Below are 25,163 nucleotides of genomic sequence, written 5' to 3' on the forward strand. Positions count from 1 at the left end.
CAAACAAAAAACTAATTCTGGACATTAATTGTAGTATTACGATTACTGAGTTTGATGATACAAATATAAGAGGAAGACCATATATAACCCCAGAAAAGAAGAAAAAAACCCCCACCCTGTTAAAAAATCCCCAAACTAAGCACAGGGTAGGCACGTACTTCTAAACTGGCTACGTAGCCTCAACAGTTGCTAGTAAATAGAACTATCGAACCCCACAAGAGAACAATTTTCCTTCTCCATCTCGGTCAGGAGCTTCTTCTTAACTTCATTAAATCTGTTCATCCTGCGTTGAATCTCAATGCTGTAGTCTGGGTAAAAGGAAATTTGTTTATCAAGGCACACGTCCCCCTTCTCTCTGGCTAACCGGAGTACCTTGTCTTTTTCCCTGTAGTTTAAGAATTTTGCGATGATGGGTCTAATCCGGTCTGAGGGTCTTCCCAAGCGGTGGGCTCTCTCCATGGTGATGGGGAGTGTGAAGTTATCGTTCCCTAGCATTTAAGGGATGAAACGTTCCAAGTGTCCGACCATGTCATTGCCCTCAGATTTCTCTGGGACGTTTATGATCTTTATGTTTGATCTCCTGCTCCAGTTCTGAAGGTTGTCTGCTTTGTCTTTCAGAAAAGCGATCTCCTTTTCCATCTTTTCAGTTCGAGTGCAGGTGTCTTACAAGTTATCCTCATTATCACTTACTCAAGTCTCCATCTCGTCAACCTGCTCGGCTAAAGTTGAGAGAGACAACTTGATTTTGGTCAGTGAAGTTTGGATGTCAGCTGTCTTCTTCTTTATGTGACAGGTCAATTTGTCATTAGAATCCCAAATTGCTTTCATGAGAGATTTGACCGTTGGCTTTTCTTGGTCAGCCGCCATCTTTGCTGTGAGGGAGATCTCAGTTGGTGTGTTGAATATTGTTATAATTGTAATATTGTTATTAATTTTCTCACCCTTTAATGAATTGTGCTGTTTCAAGCGAACAAAAAAAATCCTATAGGAAAAAAAAAGTTTCACATTTGGAGCTGAGTTAATACCAGTGAAATAGTGGCGACTGTTGAAAAACACCAGGAGCTCAGAGACACACGTCCGACCTCAGTGGCTGCATCACGTGATGCCCAGCTTTTCTTCTTCTGAGACCCAGTTTAAAAAGCTAATGACAGTTGTTTATTAAAGCTGACACACTGTACTGCTAATTGATATTCAACTTAATATGACTCACTTTTGTAGCTGCCTTTGTTATTGTGATTTACTGTAGTCGCAGCCTGAAGTGCTGGTGCACCAGTTGCAAACACTGCAAGGTTAATGTTGTAAAGGGAAAATATTTTACTTATACTACAAACTATTGTGGACTCAAAAATAAGCATTTTATTGAGACAGCTGTTTCAAAAAATTGTATTTCTGCAAAGCTGACAGTTCATAACATTACATTCATATCCATTCATATGAAGACACAGCAGACGTCAAAACCAAATCAGAAGGTCCAGTAAAATCAAAAATATTTGTATCCAATATATCCTATATAACATGCACACATATTATAAATTTGAGCTTCTCTCTTGTCCTCTCAGTTAGTGGAAGGTCTTTTTAAAGTAGCACAGAGAAATGTTTTTACCTTCCTACAGGTGTGAAACAAATCCTTTTAAAATATATTTATCATGACATACTGTTAATTTTTATTCAAAATTTTCACAGCAAATATAAAGTATCAAAAGTAATACTTCTTGCTCTAAAGAAAAGTTAGTTTTTTACAATATTTCCCTCCAGGTACCAATTAGCAATTACGGTCAAGGTGACAAGTGACCTTTATCAGGTAGAATTCGTAATGTCACAATATTTCCCTCAGTAATGCTGTGGCCTAAAAGAAGTAAATCTCACCAAGTAAGTAGCATTACTTCAGAACTGTACTTAAACACTGTACTTATATTAATATACTAAACTGCTTTATACTGCTGCCTGAGTACCACAGCGTTTGGATCCCAGGACCATGACTGATTTTATTTGTTTGGTAACTCAGCCCTTCACACCCTCACAGAGAAAGTGAGGATAAGCAGTATTTTAAATGTGACAAATGACTATAGAGTCCTACATTTGATATACAGCCTTTTCAACCTGCACAGTAGGCAGGTACATTGCCTTCATGTTTTATGCATAACACCCACCTCCTCAATACTTCTGCAGAACCCCTTAAAAATATTCAGTCTGAAAAGCCCCTAGAACCCAGAGCGGACTTGATTTCATTACTGCCCACAGGTATGAAGCATGGAGGGAGGCATGATGATTATTACTGTGCTGTGGTATTATTGTAAAGCTGCTACTCGGCTTTTACCTTAAGCCAACCAAGTAAATGGTTGAGGAGAAAATGACATTCATGAAGGTCACTGTAGGCTACTGCAGCACAGCAGTTTGGGCTTAAAATGCAGTAACCAGTGGCAATGTTCAGATTGTGTAATAAAAATTCACCCATGTATTTTCTCCATTTAAATTTTTCACTCTACAGTGTGGAGAGTAACAATGTAGCATTCAGAGACCACACATGCATGGAGACTGCAGCACAGATAACACCAGCACAGGAAAGCTCCATTGTGGCATTTGAGGATAGCAATGCAGACTGCAGATAGGATGAAACGTGGCACAGCCTCCTTTTCACCTGGATATGACACTCTCGCACTGCCTCGGGCTCCGATTTATGCTCTGTTAAAAAGCGGCAGTGAAATGTAAAAGATGTGTGAGGATGCCTGAAGGAAGAGCGCAAGTCTTCCTCTCCTTGTCGGCATATGAGCCCATTAAAGAGTAAAATGCGACTCCTCGCACTTTAGTTAAGAATGAACGGAGTGGGAAAAGTGCCCAGTCTGTAACTGTAAACATATCTCTACATCTTTTTAGTACAGACCTTCTTACTATGATAATGTGATATATGTCGACTGCTCTTAAAAGCAGGCTGTGATGTATTTTGTGTGGTTGATAATAACATCAATGTACTGTATGTGTTTTGTTTTCTTTGCCTGTGTTGGCTAACAGTGTCTTGTGAAAATGATTCTGCAGTAATGTCACACTGGTTCCAACACAAAATATCCTTGGAAAAAACGCAAATGACTTGGAGGTTAAAAACAACTACTTGCAAGTGTTCAGCTAAACATCTAAGTTGCATCCTGTAATGGCATTTCAAGGATTCAATTCAGAATAAAACTCTTTAGCACTGACCTAACTCCAACATATTTTCTGCTGCAGCTACAGTATGGTAGAGTTTCATTCATAATATTCAGAGATGTAAAACTTAATCAGTAAACGTCATGTTTTGGCATCTGTCCCATAGAGATTTAAAGGGCAAGAGATTCTTTCTACACTCCCTGTGATATGAAATACAATCCACCCCTCAACACTTTATAATGGTTTCAACCACCTGGCACAACTCAACACCACCCTCTCTCCAGTCTCGCTGTAGAATGGGCAGCTGTTGCTCAGTTGGTAGTAGTGGGTCAGTGGTTGGCTATAGAGTTGGTGGTTTGATCTCCACTTCCTCTTTTGTGTCCTGGAGCAAGACACTGAACCCCAAATTGCTCCCCGTGTATGGGTATATACATTCAAAAAAGTCTGCCAAATGAATATAATATAATGTTGATATAACTCTGTCCATCTGTACATCTTTTCTCTGATGATTGTCTAAAGTCATTTTGGGGAATCACAGAAGTGTATAAACAAGAGCAGCACTGCACCACTTTTTTGTTCGATCTGTGGGGTTCAGTGTGAAAATGAAAGACAGATATTCTAAAATAAATACCTGTACTAAAAAATACAGTCAAAAGAAAACAAAATAATTAAGCTGCACTATATTAATGATGGAAAAATTAACAATATGTAATGTAAAAGGTGTTGCTTATAGTCACGAACCCACAGAAAATTATCACCCAGAACTCTTCACTTCCCATCAGCTCTATGGAGCGTTTAGTGTCTTTCAGCTCACTGTTTTGGTTTTATGCCTCACAACTTTACTATTTTGGTTCACTCTCACCGCAGCAGGCAACTGTTTTCAGTGAAAAAAGCTCTAAAACTGTTCAGTACCTGCCCAGCACCAAACAGCAGACAAACAATGTTAGCAACTAGCTGGTGAAGAAAGTGGGGCTTTTAGCTGCTAAATAGCCAGATATTTCCCTCAGGAGTTCGTAGACACAAAAACAGATCTAAAAAGAGTGAATATTTTATTTGAAACACAACTTGAATGCTAATGTTGCTCCGTGTCTGTTAGATGTTGTACAGTTCACCATATCAACTTTACAAGGAGATAACATGTCAGTGTTGTGGTTATAGCTTGTTGTGCTGCCCACATAGGGCCAAAATCAATGATTGCAGGTTTAAATAAACCAAACTTGCAGACTAATTTCATAAATGAATAAACAGGAACTAGCTGGCTACATTCAATAGCAGTTGCCAACCATGTTAGCATCTGTTTGGATGGAGGAAGAGGGGGCGGGGATTAGTGTTAATAACTGAACAGTGAGAATATCAAATCAAAATGTTTAAATAGACTTTTCAGATTAAACTTGATATTAAGAAATAAAAATGAAGAAATATAGAGAAACAGACCAAAAATGATGAAATAACGTTTCACAATAATAATTCTGTTTAAATAATATTGAAGTATTACCAAATCTATTGGTATATTTATACATTTCTCTGTATATTCGCATATTTATTTTAGACTGTCTTAATACATTTTGTCCCACATGTATTTCCATACAGTCTGTCCCTGCAGAGTATTGTGAGTATACCAGCCAGCTGAAAGCTAAAGTGAGCTGAATTTTTAAGTAGAGAACTCGTCTTCCGTTTTCCCCCACAGGACGTGAATGCAGCACAAAACAGCCCGAGTGCGAGAGAGAGAGAGAGAGAGAGAGAGAGAGAGGCAGGCAACAGCGCAGATGAGCCCCAATGAACAGCAGCCGGGTCCTCTTTAAAACACACACACATACACTGACACACAATACGCTCTACATCCCATACACACAAATGCCAAGACAGTTATACACATGCAACCCAATAACGAGAACACCATCAGTCCGAGCTGCCTGCCGCTGCCTGCGGCAGCCCTCACCGCTTCTCCGAGACACAAAGCTGGGAGCCCGCTGGGAGAGGAGCGGAGAGCCAGGGACTTCATTTAGGAGGCGGTAGATAATTCAGCAGCAGTGCTGGGAAGAGCAGAGACACGGGAGGGAAGGTGAGTGAATTCAGTTCAGTCCAACTGCTGTTGCTGCCGCTGGAGGAGGAGGAGGAGGAAGCTCGGTGTCTGGAGAGGCTGGGGGAGCAGCATTTTCCTGCACAGACCCAGCCAGAGCAGACGGCCAGCTGTGATCCCAGCACCTCCAGGCTTGCAGATGTGGAAGGAGCGCTGTGCAAGTTCTAGTCCTGGGTGAGCCAAGTTCCCATCTTTCCCTGCACGCGCGCACACACACACACACACACACACCTGGTGGTCCACTTGATCTGCTGTCTGACACTTTTACACACCTTGTTTGAGTCAGAGATAATGCACATGGGCTTTATGTTCTGTGCTCCTTTCCCTTGCAGCCTTTCATCCAGGTTGTGTCAAGGTTCACCTGAACAGATGACCTGATGAACGTGAGATTCACGTGACACTAGTTTATCTCCTCAGCCTCTTCTCGCACTGTTATGGTGCAGTCCCGGCTAATCGATTTGCTCCCTAACTCAGATGGACATCGGGGCTCATTATCTCACGCTGGCTGTGCTTTTCTATTGTCGTCCTTGAGATGGTATCCTCGTGAATTCATGCAAGCACGGCCACTCTGTGTGTGCGTGCATATGTGTGTCTTTGGTAACCAGTTCTCAATTAGGTTTTAATGATGTAAACGTGGGGTAGAAAGGGGGAGGCAGCCTTTGATCGATCCTTGCAGTCATCTCAGTGTGAGAGGCTCGCTGCCTGTCGTCGGTGTGACACATCTAAGCCTCTGCCTGTGTTTGCTCAGCCCTCTCTCAGCTCTGTTCCTGCCTTTATTGCGGCTGTGTTCAGTTCTCTGTGCAGTTCAAGAAATGAGATGTTTTTTATAAGTAAGCTTTATACAGTTTTGCTTTAATCTTGTTCCTCATCTGTCAGGGACTATGGTTTACCACTGTCAATTCTTGCATACATTACAAAAACATGTAATTAATTGCAAATTATAACTGAGATTGCACAGCTGTCTTTCTGTTTCTAAGACAGTTGAAAAATAGAAATACACTTGCTGTGCATTTGATGAGGGCCACAACGGTAATGGGTTTTTAAAGTATTGTTGGGGGCATTTTGTGCCTTTAGTAGAAAGTTAACAGTAGAGAGATGACAGGAAATTAGGGGAGAGAGTAATGAGGAGTGACATGCAATAAAGGTCCCTGGCAGTACTTGAACCGGGGACATTTCAATTCATTGTCAATGCTTTAAACCTTTAGGCTACTCGGGCACCCCTTGATGACGGTTTCTTCCCTGATTTTCATCTCATGTTTAGTGTATCGCTTCATGGGGCACTGGCCCTCTCAGAGATTTTTACTAATGTCTTATAATTTTTCAATGCATTTACATTGCTGTAATTAAAACCCAAACATTTCACCATCTGTGTTGCCTGCTTCTCGTGTGCAGCTTTTGCAGGTTTGTTTACCATCAAATTAAACATCTCAGACTTTTATCCTGTGAAAAGGTTAGGCAGTGAGGTAGAATAGGTACACAAAATTCACACACAAAAAAGCGGTGTGTGTACCTCATGGAGACTGGATCTTGATCTAGTTTTTTGGGGAGATGTTTCTCAGGAGGTGGAGTGGGTTGTCCTGTTGAAGTGTTCTTGAGCAACTGAATCCCAAATTGTTTGCGTTGGCTAGCATGGCCCCCCCCCAAAAAGCATGTTATAAAGCACTTTGTCCAACAAGGTAGAAAAGCGCTATATAAGTGCAATTCATTTACCATTTTTAATTTTTGTCTCATCAGATTTAGGATTAAGCATGAAGTTGTATATTTCTTATCTTACACCACATGTCATTGTGGTATCAGGGACTCATACCTGCTTGTTGAGAGTAGCTGTTACTGTCTAAAAATCAAGAGGAGAAAATCAGCATTGAAGTGAATGCAATTATACAGCAGCATTTAATGGTATCCAAAGTGCCACTTAGATTTATGTGTCCGTAATGAAATGTCTGCTGACAGGTCTATGTTGCCCTGAGAGTGCATTGTTGAATCAGGCCTGTTAGTCTTGTCTATTACTACGCCTACACTTACCTTCTCATTTTGATTCTTTCTTGTGCACATAAAGCTGTCAGCCGTGCTCAATAGTGACATTACCTCAGCTTATCACTGCCAATGCCCAGCCTCATTGTTTTCAACTCTGGAGTATTTATGAGGGCAGTAAAGGGGAGATGCAGCCGTTGTCAGCAAGATGAGGGCATTGCTGCTCTTACGGAGAGGGAAGTGCGGAGCGAGGAGTGCAGGAGGAAAAGGAGAGAGTGCCCCTGTGAGTGGCTGTCAGATACCTGCAGGCACGCTGACATGTCAGCTGTCGCGGTTATATACATCCAGCTGGAACGATCATGGGGCTGTGTATGCTGACCGGCCTCCCACTCGCTGACTGCTGTAATGCCATTATAGACATTCAGATGGGGCTGTAACCTTAAAGCTACTGGAAACCCAAATCCACAATAGCCTTCTAACTATGTAATTCATGGTCTTATGAATATAATAGTAAGCATCTAAAAAGTATTATAAATGAGTTTCAATCCAAATTTGAAAAATTGTCATTTAAGTTTTTGTAAACTTTCCTGATATTGGGTTTGAATTGGGCATGGTTAATATTTATTACCAAAATTATGCAATTAATTCCACAAACCAATCCTAAAAAATCCATGTCAGTTTTCCAACAGTTGCAACAAAACCTCTCCGCTCCTGCTCACTCTGCCTCTTTAATTCTGAGCCAACTTGTCTTTACTTAGCCTTTTGCGGTTAGCTAGCTAACCATATATCGCCTATATTTGATCTATCGATCTAGTTCTCTCTCTCTCTTTCTCTCTCTCTCCCTGCTCTTTTCCCTATCATGCTTGTTTGTGACAACGTGTCATTCTTTTATTTTCCAACTGCTCACGGGGGTTAAAACCTGCAGAGAATTTGCACCCGAGTGACAATGTCACCTTGCATGTGTATGCTAACTATTCTACTCAGGAGTAATATAGATAGCAAAGCATTTTGTAACTCACCATTCAGTGACCAACTGAAATGAAACTTTTTCAGATGGGAGGGCTTCTGCTTCGTCCTCTGATTCCGAATCAGACGGCTCAAACATGTAGGGCTGGACTATGCTGATTATCGCTTGCGCCATTGCTGTGAGTGACTGTTGCCATGAATGATTGTTGACAAAGGCGGAGCCAGGCAGATGTCAGTCAAAATGTGATCTGCCACGCCTACACAGTCTTGAGAAATGGTCTAAACAGCAAAATGAGCTGTTTTTTGAACTAGGTTTTCTTACAGTAATGAATGTTTATTTTCACTCAGATTTTTGTGGATGAGACGCTCAACTTTGATATCATATATGCATTTTTACCATTACAAGCCAAATTTCCAGTGGCTTTAATGTAGAGCTTAGAGAGCACCGGGGCCTTACATCAGGGTCTTTAATTTACAAACACGATTTCTTAATTTGACATTTGTGGTGACCACAGGCTGGCTGACCTCGTTACCTAGAACAGTGGTTTTCAGCCTTTTTTGTCAGAGGAAGTGACACAGGCCTGTTTGTACCTCTTCATCGAAACCGCTCCTTATGTTGTCTCTATATGTGTTCATTTGCATTGATTTTAAAGTGGATTTTTATTAATGATAAAAAAGTGGTTATAAAAATGAATGTTACAATATTTTTTTGTACTATTGAACTTTCAATGTTTAGGTCGGTTTAAGTTTGCATTCATATTACTACCACTTTTATCCATTACTTTCAGCTAACTATTTCAACCATTTATTCATTACTTTAAAGGTCCAGTGTGTAACATTTAGGAGGAGCTGTTGGCAGAAATGGAAGTATGTTTTCATTAGTGTGTAATCGCCTGAAAATAAGAATTGTTTTGTTTTCATTTCCTTAGAATAAGCTGTTTTTGTCTACATTGGGAGCAGGGCCCCTTCCACAGAGATCGCCATGTTGCACCACCATGTTTCTACAGTAGCCCAGAACGGACCAACCAAACACTGGCTCAAGATAGGGCCGTTCGCATTTTTCGTGAGTTTCGCAGCCACTTTCTCCTACACGTGACCATGAACGGGGAAATTAGCTATAGAGAGTAAACATCTTTCTTATCTTACGGGGCTTATGGAGATTGACTTGCTTTTGGTGGCAGCATCAAGTGGCCATTCAAGGAACTACAGTGTTTGGCAATCGGGGGGGGGGGGTTACTGCCGTATGGTGATTGGGCTCACTAAACTTGGTATCTAACGGCCACTGGACGCGATGCATGCATGACAATAGTGGGTCCCGTATCTGTGATATTAGATTTATCAGGATTTTCGTTGTTTAAAATCAGCTTTCTGTGGCTGCTGCTGCCACTGTTGTGTATGTTACGATTTATTTGGGAAAACGGTCATTAATATGCACATGGCGCTAATGTTGGCTGTGTGTGTGATGTGTAGGCTTATTCAATTTTGTTAGTTTTGTGGGGTAGGAGGTGTGGTTGCCATGCTCCCATATAACGGTATTCATATTCTGCTGAAGTGCACACACAGCTTGTGTGATGATGCGATTATTTGGGTATTATTTGTAAGAAGGATTTGCATTTTATTTAAGAAATTAACTGTTTGTTTCGGTGATATCCCTTACTTCCTCCGTGCTGTTTGCTCATTGCATTGGCTGGACTCAGTTAGCGTCTTATTTTTGTTTCAGAGCTGGAATTAGCTGTAATAGGAGAGGACAAAGTAAGTTGGAATGGTAGTTTGCTTTTTTTCCCGATGAGGGAAGGGGGTTCAGAGGGCCAAGGTTTGTCAGCCTCTGTTTTTTTTATTTTCACTAATACTAACTACCTTTGGTGTGAATATAATAAATTATGGTTATTTATGGTGGAGGGAGGGTCATGCATTTTCCCCAGTCACAAAGGGAGGCTCAAGGAAAAATATTTGTAGCTCTGGGGAGCGTCAAGATAAAAAAAAAAGTGACATTAAAATGGACCTCAATCTGTAAAAGATTGGACTCAAATATGTTTTTCCAGGGCCTAATATAAGAGGTTTTATTCAAAATCATGCTGTTGACCTGTGGAAAATGGGCTGAGGCTCTTGACAAATTAGTAGGGCAGTGCAATTGTGAAGCGCTGCATAACTGCAGTTTGTCATCATAGTGCCATTTATTTAGATGACTCTAATGGAACCACTAGTACTACAGAGCTTTTGTTATGTTTTTTTGAAACAAACACGATCAAAGCCAAAGCAATATGTCAACCCAGTACAATGAATCAGAGTAATAAAGGTGCTCTGATGTTGAAGAGTCAATTTATCTTCACTGAATGTGTTTTTGCTTTTTGAAGATGATACAATTTATGCCAGTTCCCACTCAGAAAATATATTTGTCTATAATTTAGAACTATATTAGCTTACATAAATTTCTAGTTGCAGAACCTATTTATAAATTGTATGGGTACACACACTGCCATAGTGCTACAGTATCATCCAGCACAATCACTTATCCAAGCTCCGGGATGGCTGTGTTACACTCTTCTAATCTATTTCTTGCATTTCTACATGCTTTTCCTTCGTTCACTCCCTCTCAATGTTTCATAGAACTCATCGCTAAACAAAATTGGCTCATTTAAGCCGATGATAGGTCCCGTGTGACTTTACTGGACCGGCTGAGGAGGACTGGAGCCACGGCACAGATGAGCTACAGAGAGGAAGCGGAGGGGTGAGAAAAAGAGTTTCTGCTCTTTGGATGCTGCATATTTGATGTTTTCTGAGATCTCTGGATGAAAGAATGTGTGATGAGATGGCCGTAGCATTACATAAGTACTAAAAGGGAAGCCAAGGAGTCTCATGAGTGTAGGAAGGCAGTGCGTACACACTAAAGAGGAGTTCACTACATCTTTTGTTTCTTGCATCAAGTCATTTTGTTTGCTCCTCAGGAGGTGGTGCTTTTTAACAATGTGAAGCAACAGAGACAGTCCTGTTCATGTTGATTTAAGCTTAAGCCAGCTGAAAGATCAACAGTTAAAACCTTTGGTGTGAGTGAGCTGATATTTCAAGTGTAGCAGAGCAAAGTGTCTCCCACACTGAGTTGTGTTATGGGATGAAGTGCGGGGTATTTGAGGAATTTATATACTTGTCGCTCTCTCCGGCTCATTTCATTTTATGTATTTCTATTGCTGCTGGCAGCTTGAAGCGCTGCAACTGGCCAGCCAAAAAACAATATTCTCCAGTATGGATCGACCATCATGACTGAGAAAATGGAGTTCAAGGCTCCTGCCTGTGCTCTCTTCAGGAACGTATCATCCTTACCAGCATAAGACATGATTCAAACAGGTGTCCAACATACTTCATAGGATTGTTAGTGCTGACACAAGTAGTTGATTGACTGACTGAAGTGGGCTACAGTTTCCCCTGAATAATCTCTGAATAACTAACTTACACATAAATAATGATAAGACTTAAAATGCTGTAAATGACAATGAAATAATAACAAATAAAGTATTAATAATAATATCGAATTCTGCAACAGTTAAAAATAATAATTTTACCATGATAATTATTTATCACAGTATATTATACATCTCAATCACACAACATAAATGGGTATGGTAAACTAAACCAAAGATGTAATATGTATAGTAACGACGTTACAGTAAGAGTTACAGAAAACACTGAGATTTGCTTGCTGCTCTTCATATGCATTTCATAAAATTAATACTTGGTGTTTGTTTTCACAGTTAGACAGATTCATCATTCTAAATACAGAATTTGTGAATATATCATTATCTATAGCAATTTATAGAGCAAATATTGAATTAATAAAAAAAAATTGATACTGCTAATTATCAATTTCAGCCTGATGTTAAGTGTTAAAACATATGCCTTCTCTAATGTCGACACAGTCCTAAAAAGTAACACTAAAATACTGTATTCCTGTACATGGAAAGCTCCTGCCATGTCACTATTATGCACTCTGCTGTGTCCCTAACTGTCCTTTTCAGCCTAAGATTCATACAGTGGCATCGCTAGCAGTGATCATCTGATGAACTGCAAGTCAGAGGAGGCAGATAACCAGAGTAAAGGGCATTTGTACTGCAGTATAGCCGTTACATGCAGCCTATCAGCTTAGGTAATACCTTTAGCATCCTGCATTATCTTCACTAACGTACCACATAAACTTATACCACAACAACACCTGATCCATGACAAACTTGTCAGTCAGTCAAAGCATTGCAGCTGCATCAGCAAATCCATACCGTATGATTAAATTAGATATAACCTTACCTCTCTTCGGTACTTTAAATAATTTAAACACTGAGCACTGAAGGGCTGCTGGTTGTTGAAATGTTTTGCTGCTTCAAATGAAAAACTTCCCCAGATTGTGAGAGATGCTGTGCTGTTAAGATGTTAAAACACCTTTCTGAACACCGTTTGTTTTAAAACTCCTTTTATCTATTTCAACTCTCACACCATTAACTGCATTTACATTTTGTCAAAAATATAGTCCACATTTTTAAAACTATTTCCAAAGTGTTTCTCTAAATCCTTTGATGGAATATCACTTGTGGAGAAAAGTGTCAATTTAAATACCATTTCTACCTTATACCGTATAAACCAAGTGATATATTCCAGAGATATTATTACTTTATGCTTGAAAGCGTATCAGTCCTTCCAGCTCTGTTTTTAACCACATTTGTTGCAGCTGAGCCAGGCAGACACAGCTTACTGTATTTTGAACCACTGTGAAGAACCAGCTGTGTCCTGTGGGTTGACTCTTTCATACCATCTCTCCATGGGCCCTGTACATGAGATAGCTCTTTAATCAGCTCTCTTCAGTTATGTAATTATGACAAAGATTAGATTAACACATGACGTGCAGTGTGTTTCTGTTGTGAGACTGATTCCAAGGTTTGAGCTACAACACACACATTCACCATGTTCCATTTTTCTTTGCCTTGACCCTGAAATGTCACATGCCTTTTGTGGCATTTAGAAAAAAAACATCCTGTGATTGGATTGAAATACCTAATTAAATTCTGATGCCTGTAGCTGCACCTCCATGTACACACACATATATGCACACACTCATCACGTCACCAGCCTCTCCTAATTGATTTGTAAGTGCTTGACGATCAAAAGCAGCATCTTTTTGTCATAACGTCCCCACAGTCCTGAACCTACTAATGACTCAGACTCTAATGAGAACTTTAAGCGTGTTTGTGGTCAGATGCACTTAACTCTGTGCAAGGGTATTAAGCACTGGATTAATTAATCATTCTTCAAATGGGTCCTGTCGTTGACAGCAGTTAACAGTGTGTTCGACTCAGCTGAGCTCTGAAGCATTCAGTTGGCCGTTTGTGGGGTGATGATGATGATAATGCATTTAGATCAAGATTAATATCATTAGTTGTGCAAAAATAATACTCCTGCAGGCAAGACCTACGTCTGTGTTTTTATTTATGGAGCTCTCTCAAGTATTGTCTGCTTCCCTCACTCTTCTCATTAAGAAATTGGTCTTTGAACCTAGTGAACCTATTTGAAATATCCGGTATAAATGAAGATTAAAGATTTATGCCTTTTTGCATCTTCATATCAGTCCATAACCCCCAATGCTCCTCTCCGTCTGCTCTGTGGATCACACTGTCAGAATTAAAGCTGACTTTTATCTTCTTTTCAGCCATTGAACATAAATCAGATAATCGGTTGATCAAATCATTTTCCTGAAGTGGAGATCAGTAGAACTGAGGGATGAGAGTGAACTGATCAGTGGGGCGATTCTATCCGTTTGTCTTCACTTGATTCGCCTTCTATGTTTGTTGCTTTATGTGTTGCTCTTCTTTATATTTTTGCAAGCTTGCATGTGTGCTTAGTCGCTTAGATTTGCTTCCTGAAAGACGAGAGGCATGGAATAGGAGAGTGAGAGCTAGGATTTAAACATGTGTGGAATGACACAGGGGTATGAAAGGGGGCAGAGGAGCTCAGAGATGTACTGGGGCACCACGCCGTGACCAGCTTCAAAAACAAATAATAGAACCTTAAACTCAGTCCTATACTGACGCCAGTACAGGTGCGATGACGTCTCTCTTCCTGGTACCAGTTAGTTAGTAGTCTAGCAACCACATTCTGCACCAGCTGCAATCAAGACAAGGATGTTGCTACAAATACACTACAGCTACAGCCAGCAGCTGGTTAGCTTAGCTTAGCACAAAGATTGGTTCAAGCTACTGTTGCACACAAGCGTTTTCTTTGGTGGAACAAATTCTCCATTCTGTGCAACACCAGCTGACAGGCTGACATGTAGCTACCTAACCACTACTAGCTAACCTCTACTCGCTAAATGCATGCAAGAGATCATTTGCATCATCATTTGAGATTTTCATCACCAGAGGGATTATATTTTATTTCTCCTTAATAAACGCCTTAATAATGTGGAGGTCGCACCGAGGTCAGACATGTCCTGTTGTACTCACTGTGTTCATTAGTGCGTTTGAGCTTGTAGCTTGAAGGTGTTAAGACCATCTGCCCGCTGACAAAAAGTGCAGCACATTACTTCATTATGGAGATATTAACTTGAGCTGGGTTGCTATTTTCAAGTGTTTCTCGTAGTTTGATGAGAAACGAAGTGTGTTTTCACTTGGGATGTTTCACTTTGTAGAATATGTGAAAATACTCAGCTTGGGAGCTTTGGATACTGATTCAAATTAAAGATGATTTCATAATGTTAATTACAGAGCGTGCCTTATTATTAATGCTAGTCCAGTTTGAATAGACACTGAGTGTTTCAATGATATGATGTCAAGCTAATTAAGGAAAGCTAATAGCATACTTTTGGTTATATATTGCAGGACTAAAGTCATTAGGCGTATTTGTTGTGCATGCAGTCAGTCTCTTTATGCAGCCCCAGAGAAGGGGCAACATATTTTCGTTTGAAAAAAGATGGCAAAGCCTGGAAGAAAATCTCTCCCTTGCTTTGTTTCTGCATCATTTGAATTAATAAATCTGCAGCTGTATGTGTCCATTTGTAACCGTGACAGATGGGTGCAATGAGATTGTGCTTAACAGACTGTGGTTCCTCTTCCTCCCTCGCTTTCTTCCACTCGTCTTCCTCTCCCTCTGTTTAGGAACATACAGATTTGGTTTGCCTGTGAGAAGTGTTTGATCAGAAGTGCGTAGTCTGTTGAGGATCTTTGCTTTGAACTGACTCACATCTGTGACAAGTTTCTATTCTGTTGTTTGGGGCATTATAGAGGCTATACTCTGCTCGTAAAATAGCTGGAACACTCTGTCCATTTTTATAAGGGGAGGCGGGTTGCATGCTGCGTCTGAGAAGTATAGGGTTATGTTTGCCAGTATAGATCACAATCTGTGGAACTGTGTGTCTATGAATATCTCTGCATGCCACTGTGTACATGCATATTTTCACGCCCGTGTCTATTTAATGCACTCCTGTTACATTCCCTCAGTTTGACAGGTGTACTTTGTGATCTGTGCTACTTGCCACACTTTGAGGTGAAGAGGACGAGCCGCTTCTGGACATCAGCGGAACGTTATGAATTTATCATGGGAGCCAGTCGAGACGCAGTGAGACAGCGTTGCACAGGGCTGACGCGCCACTCATCTTTACAAGCCTGTCATTGGTTCCGGATGAATTAATCATCTTTTTTTATTTTTTTCTCAGAAAAACATTGATCACAGAATCAGGGATCGGCCCGCCTGTATGACAGTCAGCCCGTGTGACAGCACGTTGTCAGAGCCCACCTCATCTCTATCAAAAACAACCCTGCCTGCTTTCCTTTCCCTCTGTACCATATAGTGTACACCATAGCTTTCTTTCAAAGAATTTTCTTTTTACCCTCCCACTGCCTCTCGCTTTTGTTTCACGTTGAAGCTTCTCATCAGAACCACTTTCAGTGGATCTCTTGACTGTCTCGGTGTGGGGAACGCAGCGTCTGCATGTCAGAGTAAACAGTTTTAAAAGAGCCCGTGAATAATTTGTATATCAGGATGTAGCTGCGGTTGTGTCTGTTTGCATGGACGAGGCTTTTTTTTTTGGTGTGGTGCAGTGTGTGTTTCTAACTCTATCCAGCATGCTGTTTCATCCCAGTACATCCAATGCTGAGTTCCTGTGTGATGTCAGAACAGATCTATGTTTAATGCGCAGGCAGGGCCCAATTACTCTGTGCCCATAGCTGTATCTAGAGACTTTAAAGAGGCCCCTTCGCATGCCAGATAACAGGCCATGATGTCGTTGGTGAGATGGCATGGCATGGTGATCCCCTTTAAGGACACTGATTGCTCATTTCCTACTCTGGCATCGTGGACATTTGTTGTTTGCTTTGAGGTAAACTTCCCCCTGAAGAGTTATTTAAGGCTCCTGTCTTGGGTTCTCTTTTATTTCAGACTGAAAATTTGAGATGACTCTGCGAAGAGCAGAGGGAGCATGAACACCCCTCCTCTTTGGTGCCTCTTCATCCCTCTCTTCCTTCTCTTCCTCCTGGAGGCCTTCAGGGAGAGCAGCTGAGTCACCTCCATCTCTTCATCCTCAATCTGCTCTTGCTCCTCCTTCCTCCACCTTCCTTCTGTTTTCTCTCGCTAAGCCTTCGTCACAGGAGCTGACAACCTGTGTCATTCAATTTTTGCATTTAGCTGAATTTATGTGTGCATATTTTTATTTTTTACTGTCAGCATGCGTGTCCCCTATTAGACACTCCTATTAGTCAGAGTTGTAGCATGGACGACGGCAGCAGCAGCGCACTCGTTGATGGAATCTCTCTCGAGTTGAGATTTACGCCAGAGTGATAAGAGAGTGCGGCTGTCAACCACCCATCCGAAGACACAGACACACACACACACACGGTTACAGTCTATGTTCCTCTGAAGTGCCTCACTTTCGACAAATCCATTTCTAAGGCTTTTTTCCTTCCATGGCTCTGTCTGGATATATAATCCCTCATCACCTTCCCTAAACCATCTCACATCTCTGCTTTCTGTTTTCATCTGTCATTCTGTAAAACAAAATCTCTGTTATCTTGTTTCTTATTTTTCCTTATTTTGTTATCTCCTTTGTTTTGTTTTTTGTTTTCTTACATGGTCAGCACCTTCTTGCATGCTCTCCTTCTCTTCCACCTCTTCCTCTCTTCAAATGCTTGACTTCATGCCTTCTTTTAACTCTCAAGCTCATTGTTGCATTAGCTAATCTCTCAGAAGACATGGCACAGATACAGGATCTACTACCTCTTCTACTTCAGCTCAAAGCCATAAACAGGTGCTGCTTTCCAGACAAACATCCCCTCATTATTTAACTGCCACAAAAAGGAAAATAGAGGAGAATGAATACATTTGTGATTTAACAAATGAATGATTATCTCCATGGTCTTTGTGCAGTCATTTCTGTGAATGAAGAGCGCTGAATGTGATATTGATGTTTGAAGATTAATCAACTATTAGCTGCTGTGATGTGCTGTGAGACTCTTTCTGTGTGCTGTGAGAGCAGATTCAGTGCCAGCGTTGTTGCTTGAGATCATATGATTGCCTGAGAATTCTTCCTGTAATTAACACTCTTAGATAATTACACCAGAATCCCAGACCGCTCTATTCTCACATTATTAGGCTCAGAGCGGCAGGAGGGAAAACAAGCAGACACATACAGTATGTTGGTGAGAACGTTTATTGCAAGATTAGATTATTCACTGTTCTTTTCATTGATGTGAAGGCTGTAAATTCTGTACAAAGTAAAGTGATTTCACTTCAGTATTTCCGTTTGTCCCACTGGTTTGTTTCTTACAAACACATTATAGCCGAGGCTGTTTTTCGACAGTCATTCATCCCCAATTCAGAGCTCGCTGTCTTGGCTGCAGCGAGATTAAAGCTGCGTAGAGAAGAGATGGGAAGTGGACTGGGCAGTGTGGCAGTTCCCAACGGCACAGGATTAGAGGGTGGGACAGTGAAGTAGGCCATACAAACAGGCTCAGCTGAAATATGGACAGCAGACCATAACATAGACAGAGCTGGATGGCCCAGTACATTTCATCAGCATGTCATTATGCTGTAATCCCAGGCCAGCCACTGTGCTGGCTGCATGTGTGTCAGACAGGGATAGTTACTGACCAGGGACACTTGTGGATATTGCTATTTTCACCTTGATGCAGAATCACAAGACTCTGATCGTAGATGTGCCCTATTTTATCAGAAATTGGTACAAGATTGCTTTGTGTTAGATGTATGATTCAAAAATGACGATTCAAATTTAATGTTTGTCTGCATTTTAGGCAACAAAGATTTAGAACAAATCTGTGAGGAATCTAGATATACTAAAAAATAGGTTGGTAGTCTACATTTTATTTTTAGAACTTTGATTTATGTTGTTTGTATTCATTATTGAAGTGCAAGAAAGAGGAGAGAGACGTGTCTTCATATGGTGGTGTGGGTTTTGTTCGAAGCTTTGTTGCCAGGTGTTAATTGTGGAGAAAAGTCTTGAAGGGCAAAGCTGGCAAAAATTTTCAGCTAATGATGACCTGTGCTCTCCAGGTGAAAAAATATTCAAAACAACCTTTTTTTGGTGCTTTTCTTTGCCATTCAAATTTGGATATTTGGATGATCTTCCACAATGTACTATAACATACAATGTACAATACAGAAATGATTGAAATTAGATGGAAACTGAAACTGAGATCGTGAACACTTATTTGAAAGCAGGTGTTAGTTTTGAACAGCTGAGAGATGGATGGTGATGACCCTTTCAGACTTTCTCAGATGCAGAAGGGATTTAATGATTTAATGAGACAAAGCACATGAAATGACATGATACACAATAATAACACAGAACTATGATTCCTCGCTTTTCAGTGAAAATGATCAGCCTGTGTAGTTCAGTCAGTGAAGACAGATGCAATGAGAGGCACGAAGGAGAGGTCAGAAATGCCAGCCAGCATCATGTTACAGCAGAGAGGGACAGAAAAAGACAGCTTCAAATTTCAAATGTATGCTCATGACAGGCTTCAATGCCTTACTTCACATTATGCTACTTCAGCCTCATGTCTAAGTGACACAAAATGTAATTAGCATATCTGCAAGGAGCTGATGAGGCACATGTTGCGGTGAGCACTCTGGAGGTAACTGTATCTGTATATTTGTCTTCACTTTTTCTGTCTACCAGCCTATCTCTAAGCACAATGACTCTCTCACACCCTTGACTGACTCTTCTCCATCATATTCTTGTAATACTTCAAGACTTGTAATGTTTCAAGACGGCCTTAAAAAAGTGTCCCCCTTTCTCTTAACCGACTTGGTTCTTAAAGGAATAGTTTAACATTTTGGGACATTTTTGCGTAGAGTTAGATGAGAAGATTGATACTACGCTCATGTTTGTTTGATAAATACCAAGCTAACGGCAGCAGCTGTTTAGCTTAGCTTAGCATAAAGCCTGGAAACTGGGAAATCAAAGAGATACCATACAGAGAGTTTATGTGCCGGACTATTTCTTGGCCGGGCACAGTAACTTCCCAGAGGTGACAACAAGACTCCAGGAAATTTCTGGTCCCAGCCAAGAAATAGTCCAGCACATAACCCCCCTGTAAAAGCAGATTTTGTTATCTTTGGACAGAGCCAATAGTTATTTCGCCTTGTTTGCAGTCTTTGTGCTAAGCTAAGCTAACCGGCTGCTGGCTTTAGCTTCTTAACTGTACAGATGTAAGAATGGTATCAATCTTCTCATCTAATCACAGCAAGAAAGCGAATAAGCGCATTTCCCAAAAGGCCAAACTTTTCCTTAAACCCCACTAGCATTTGTGTTGGTATACCCCAACCACCTTGCCTCATCCTCCTTGGGTTCCATCTATACATCCTCCACTTCCATCGTCTGCAGTTTCACTGTTTCCTCCTCACCTTCAGGTCACTCTGGTGTCATAACTATGGGTGGCCACTCTGTTGCAGGGCAAGCCAACACCCCTGACAACCAAAGTCACCTCCACAGTGTGCAATATGTGTTGTCACTAGACAAGCTGTGCGTGTTTCAGCATAGACATTTCAGTGAACTTGTGTACTTGTGAACATGTGCTTTGAAGGTGAAAAGCCTCTGCAGACTCCCCTTAATGTCCCCTTTTTTGTGTCCAAGTTTTGTCTTCTTTCGTGAACTTGTTTTAACTTTCAGGAGTTACTTTTCTTAATACTGTCTATTTCAGTGGAGCTGAGATTAGTGTGTGTGGCCGTCAGCTGTCATCTGGTCTGTCATCAATCGTCTTGAATGACTGTAGCTGTCCTCCAAAACTATCCGTATCAACCTGCCAAAGGGCTTCTGCATCCTGTGTCCCATGAGCCAATGACGTTTTCTGCTTTAGTTATGTTCTCAAATCTCATCTGAAATATGGTGATTGAATCGATTTGTTTATTTGAATTTGTCACAGATGCAGCTACAGCCAAAGTGACGTTTCTTGGATATTATTGAGATTAACTCATTATGTCCTACTAGGTTTACGCGGATGAAAAGTGATAAAGTGGCCTATAATCAATATTTTTTACTCCAAATCAAATGACTAATGTGTAATGTGACAAACCTGCAGATAATTATCACCCAACTGTAGTTCCACTGAACTTTTTAGCTTCTTTTAGCTCATTGTTTTGATTTTTAGGCCTGTAACTTTACTGTTTGGGTTCACACCGCTCTCATAGCGTCATAAAACTCACTGTACACTACCTGCCCAGCACCAAACAGGAGACAGACAAAGTTAGCAACTATCTGGTGAACATAGTGGAACATTTAGCAGCTAAAGAGCCAGATATTTTACTCAGGAGTTGGTAGAGACCAAAGAAAGAGCTAAAATGAGATTAAATATTGGACTTACATTAATCAGGTGGCCAGAAACACAACTCCAAATGAATGATAATGTTGCTGCGTGTCTGCTGGATGTGTAAATAGGCAACTGTTGGCGAATAAGTTCAACATATCAACTTAGAAGGTGATGAAATGTCAATGTTGTGTTCACTGCTTGTTTCCACCGCCCCCAAATGGCCAAAAAAATCATTCAAGCTGCAGGTTCAAGCTTCAGTATTTATCCCTGTGTCTTTCATTTTGTTTGGTGAATGTACTTGCTAGAGGACTGAGCAGTTTGACTCCCTTGTGGTCATGCGGGTAAAAGCTTAAATGGCTCCAGTTGGAGGAAAACCAGTGTGTCAGTTTAAGTCTTTGCTAGCGATGCTTGGATGCTGTCTAATTGGGCTTTTGACAGTTCATGTTAGACTGACAGTGGCTCAGTCAGCTAATCTCCTCTTGAGCATTGTGGATGGACAGCTGTAGGATCTAATATGATGTGAAATATGCAGGCCCCTAGTTATCCGCTCCATCTGTCTTCCTGCTTATAACAAGTGCCGTTCTCACCTGGGACCTTTCGCAGTACAGCGACTGTTCTGCCCGATTTCATCAGTGCCTTTCAAAGATGTCTCTTCCTGGTTTATTACATGGACAGAACTTTCTCCACCTCACTGCTGTTGAGTGATGAATTATAAATAGATGTGAATCCAGCAGCACTGCCGGCCAGGCCTGAGGATTACTTTCAATTTGCACACCACTCCCCTTGCTCCTTTGCTGACTCGCACCGCTAGTCAGGCTTCTTTCTCAAGGGACCTCAAGGGCAGTATTAGATTGCCACCTGAAACTCTAACCTCGCCAATCATGTAAAAAGTTTGAGAAATGAATCTCTTTGGATACTCTATGCGCTGTATATAGTTACACAATGGGTGATCCTGTTGCTGCCCCTGTGTTTTCCTTTGGAAGGACAAGGAAGGCGTAGTGCATGTGTGACCCCTCTCCGATACTCGTTGACTCCAGATAACTGGTTGTAATTGGCCTGGTTGATGAGCAGGCAGCAGGCGGTGAAAGGGAAGTAAAGAGGACAGGGATCCTTTTAATGAAGCCAATGAGAAGGACATGGAGAACCTGGGGGTTCAAGAAGGATTAGAGCAGGCTCCAGCAGATTTAGGCTTTTGATGCTTCCACAAGTCTCTCAACCTTGAGGGGCTGAAAAAGGACAAGGAAAGTGTTGGAGTCAGCATACAGAATGAGAGTTTACATCTTTTACAGTATATGTGATATGCAATACTCTATTTATCTCCTCCTCCATTATACCTTTCTCTTTAGCTGCTCACCATCCAGAGATGCTGGTAAACAAAAAGATTTTTCTAAAGGTCAGTGTCCCAAAGACACTAACCTTTTAATACACAACTCACACACATTCCTCTGCAGACTGAGAACAGTGTGTGTTTGTGTGAATATGCATGCCTGTCTGTCTGTTTCTGTATCTCTGTGCATTCATCCGTTTTCATGTGTAAATTGGAACACGTAAATCTGTGTGTGTGTGTGCGTGTGTGATGATGTGAAGCGTGTGATGCCGGCCTAATATGTCCCGTCTCTGCCTCTCTGGATGTGGCAGGGAGTGTGAGAGAGATGGAGAGTCGAGCCAATTGGCATGGAAAGAGCCTGGGTTGAAGTGGTGGCTGGTGACGCGGCAGACAGGCCAGCCAGGCCAGCCAGGCAGGAAAAGGATGCCAGCAGAGCTACTGATCACACTCACCTCCACCTCTTGATGACTTTGTCTTTCTGGCCTTTGTCTCTGTTCCATATATCTAAGTGAAAACTGCAAAGTGCTTCTTTGATACAAATAAACAGCTGTAGTGTGTGCATTTACGGGAGAAATTGATTCAGATTAAGGGTCCAAGACAGTTATATTCATGACTCCTCTATGTTTATAGGAATTAAAATTGGCTGCTAACACAATAGCTAGTCATTTTAACTAGTGAAAATGATTCTTATTAACCTTTGACGTGAGATTGTATTCATGCTTCGATGGAAAATCACTTCTCTAGGGGTGATTTTGTTTGCTTCTTGATTTATTACTTCTTACTTCTTTTATATGGAATATCTGTGCGGAAATTACCCAGTGTTTGTTTCTTGTGCCATAAGCACTGAGGCTAGATGATGAATTGTCATTATTTGTACAAATTTACAACTGTGGGGGTCTGCTGTGTCTAAACTAATTGGGAAGGAGGGAAAACAACAGAAGTGTTCTGTGTTAAATTGCCCCCTGTTCTCTATTTCGCCAGCATAATGGAAATAAAAGAGAGTATTATACAGTTATAGGTTGAACAGGTGCCATGCATACCGAAGCAATCGAGCCAGAGGAGTTGACAACCAGCCATTAACGCAAAAGTTATGAGAGTCACAAAATAGTTGATGTTTCCAAGTCATTACATTTAATATTTAATGAGGGTGCTTTCAAGGACACAAATCTCGTAGTTAGATGATCCCTTACGCCTTCAAACTGGATCCTGTTATTCTATCAACTTATCAGTAATTGCCAGACACAATCAGGGCAGAAGCCTAATAACAAATTCTAACAAATTTGCTTTCTTCTTAAAAAAACAGCCTCAAAAGATTTGGACAAGGACAAATGAACATTTTGATCTGTTCATTGAGAACAAACAATCCGGCCGTTCTACCAGTTCCCCCAATTATGTCCTCTCTTCCTGGTGATCTGTCACTTCTCATCCCTGTTGAAGTTGCCTTAAGTAGCCTGAGAGGCTGCCTGGGGAGAGGGACTGCTGGTTGACTGACATACTCTGATCATGGGGGCTTAAAGAGAGGATGGCCATTTAATAGGGTAGCTGCCAGTGGCAGCCTGTCCACATGGCAAGCTGGATGAAAAGACAGAAGGGTGGCTGACCGGTGCCGTCGTTCCACTGTCATGTCCATAAGCAAAGGACAGCGAAGCCACAAGTGTTCCAGATGACTCCACATTGCCATTAATTTTTTTAGTTTTGTGCCAAAATGACTTGGCTGCAATTTAAAAGAAGGGACACAGACACTTTAAAAATGGCTGATAGTATAAAATGGAAACATAATTGCTGCTTGCCGAGGGTTGAGAAGATGGATGCCACTCACATGTCTGTCTTTTGAATATGATGCTAGAGCCAGGATACAGTTAGCTTAGCATTAAGACTTTAAACTGTGGGAAACAGCTAACCTAGCTTTGTACAAATGTAAAATAAAGTGCTTACCAGCACCTCTAAAGCTCACTAATTGGTTTTTGTATGGATTTAACAAACGAGATACAAAATGTTAAAGTATAAAAATGTCAAGTTGTGGTTTTACATTTTAGATGATCTCTTAAGGTGTGTTAAGGTAGAAAACAAAGCAAATTTTTCACCATGGGTCATTTGTGCGAATTTGACTGCTGGACTGCAGCCCATGTAAGCTAGCGAGCAACGGACGCATCAGCCATGTGTCTGGGAGTTTGCCTGTGTGTTTGTGTTCAGCTCCGCCTTTGACTGAACTCACCCAAAACTCCAGTTATTTTTGTGTATTTTTTACCTTCGTACAGAGCCAGGCTAGCTGTTTATGCTAAGCTTAAGCTAACCGTCTCCAGGCTCCTGCTTCATATTTACCGTACTGACATGAGTGGTATTGAACTCTTGGCAAAAAGCAAAGAAGCGTAGTTTCCAAAATGTTGAACTATTCCTTTAAGATAGCTGCCAGACAGGTACCATTTGTACAGACTGGATCCATACAGAAAGATTTAATCCTGAACATTACTTTTGGACATAAGCTCAAATTCCAAAATCCTTTTAAAGAATGTTTTCTCTCACATCAAAAGAGAAATGACTGTTGACTTAATGGAAAGCATTCAGTGCTAAAATATCAAATATTTAATGTGAATCATTAATAACTGTAATTAGATTTTTTAATCATCATTAGTCTATTCACTGTGAGCTCTCAAGTCTCATGAGGCCTTGAAATAAATAAGCACGGGATAAATAAGTCGGCCACCCACGTAATAGGCCTAAATTGATGGAGCACAGTAATGAATTACTGTTACAGAACGTTGCTAATGAAAATGCGTTAGGTCGTGTGTTGATACGCTAACACTGCTGAGGGTTCTATAAGCCTTGACTGGCATCATTGAGTGTGTATATATGACCGGGGGAAGATGTGTCACCCTGCATTACAGTG

The 25,163-nt window shown here is 41.0% G+C and overlaps 1 protein-coding gene across 8 annotated transcripts in view; it reads left to right on the top strand.

Annotated features, from left to right (window-relative positions):
* The first annotated feature begins 4,262 nt into the window (after positions 1-4,262).
* lingo3a (leucine rich repeat and Ig domain containing 3a) overlaps positions 4,263-25,163 on the top strand; it is a 44,781-nt gene continuing 23,880 nt past the window's right edge. For 3 of the 8 annotated variants that reach the window (XM_044199701.1, XM_044199697.1, XM_044199699.1), the window contains exon 1: positions 4,263-5,392. The gene's annotated coding sequence lies outside the window, so the exon portion shown is untranslated. Of the gene's footprint in view, positions 5,393-9,084; positions 9,219-10,295; positions 10,884-25,163 lie in introns of those variants that run through there. The other 5 variants (XM_044199706.1, XM_044199707.1, XM_044199698.1 and 2 more) reach the window with 4 other exon arrangements.

Source organism: Siniperca chuatsi, linkage group LG6 (genome assembly GCF_020085105.1).
Source record: "Siniperca chuatsi isolate FFG_IHB_CAS linkage group LG6, ASM2008510v1, whole genome shotgun sequence".
Taxonomy (NCBI): domain Eukaryota; kingdom Metazoa; phylum Chordata; class Actinopteri; order Centrarchiformes; family Sinipercidae; genus Siniperca; species Siniperca chuatsi.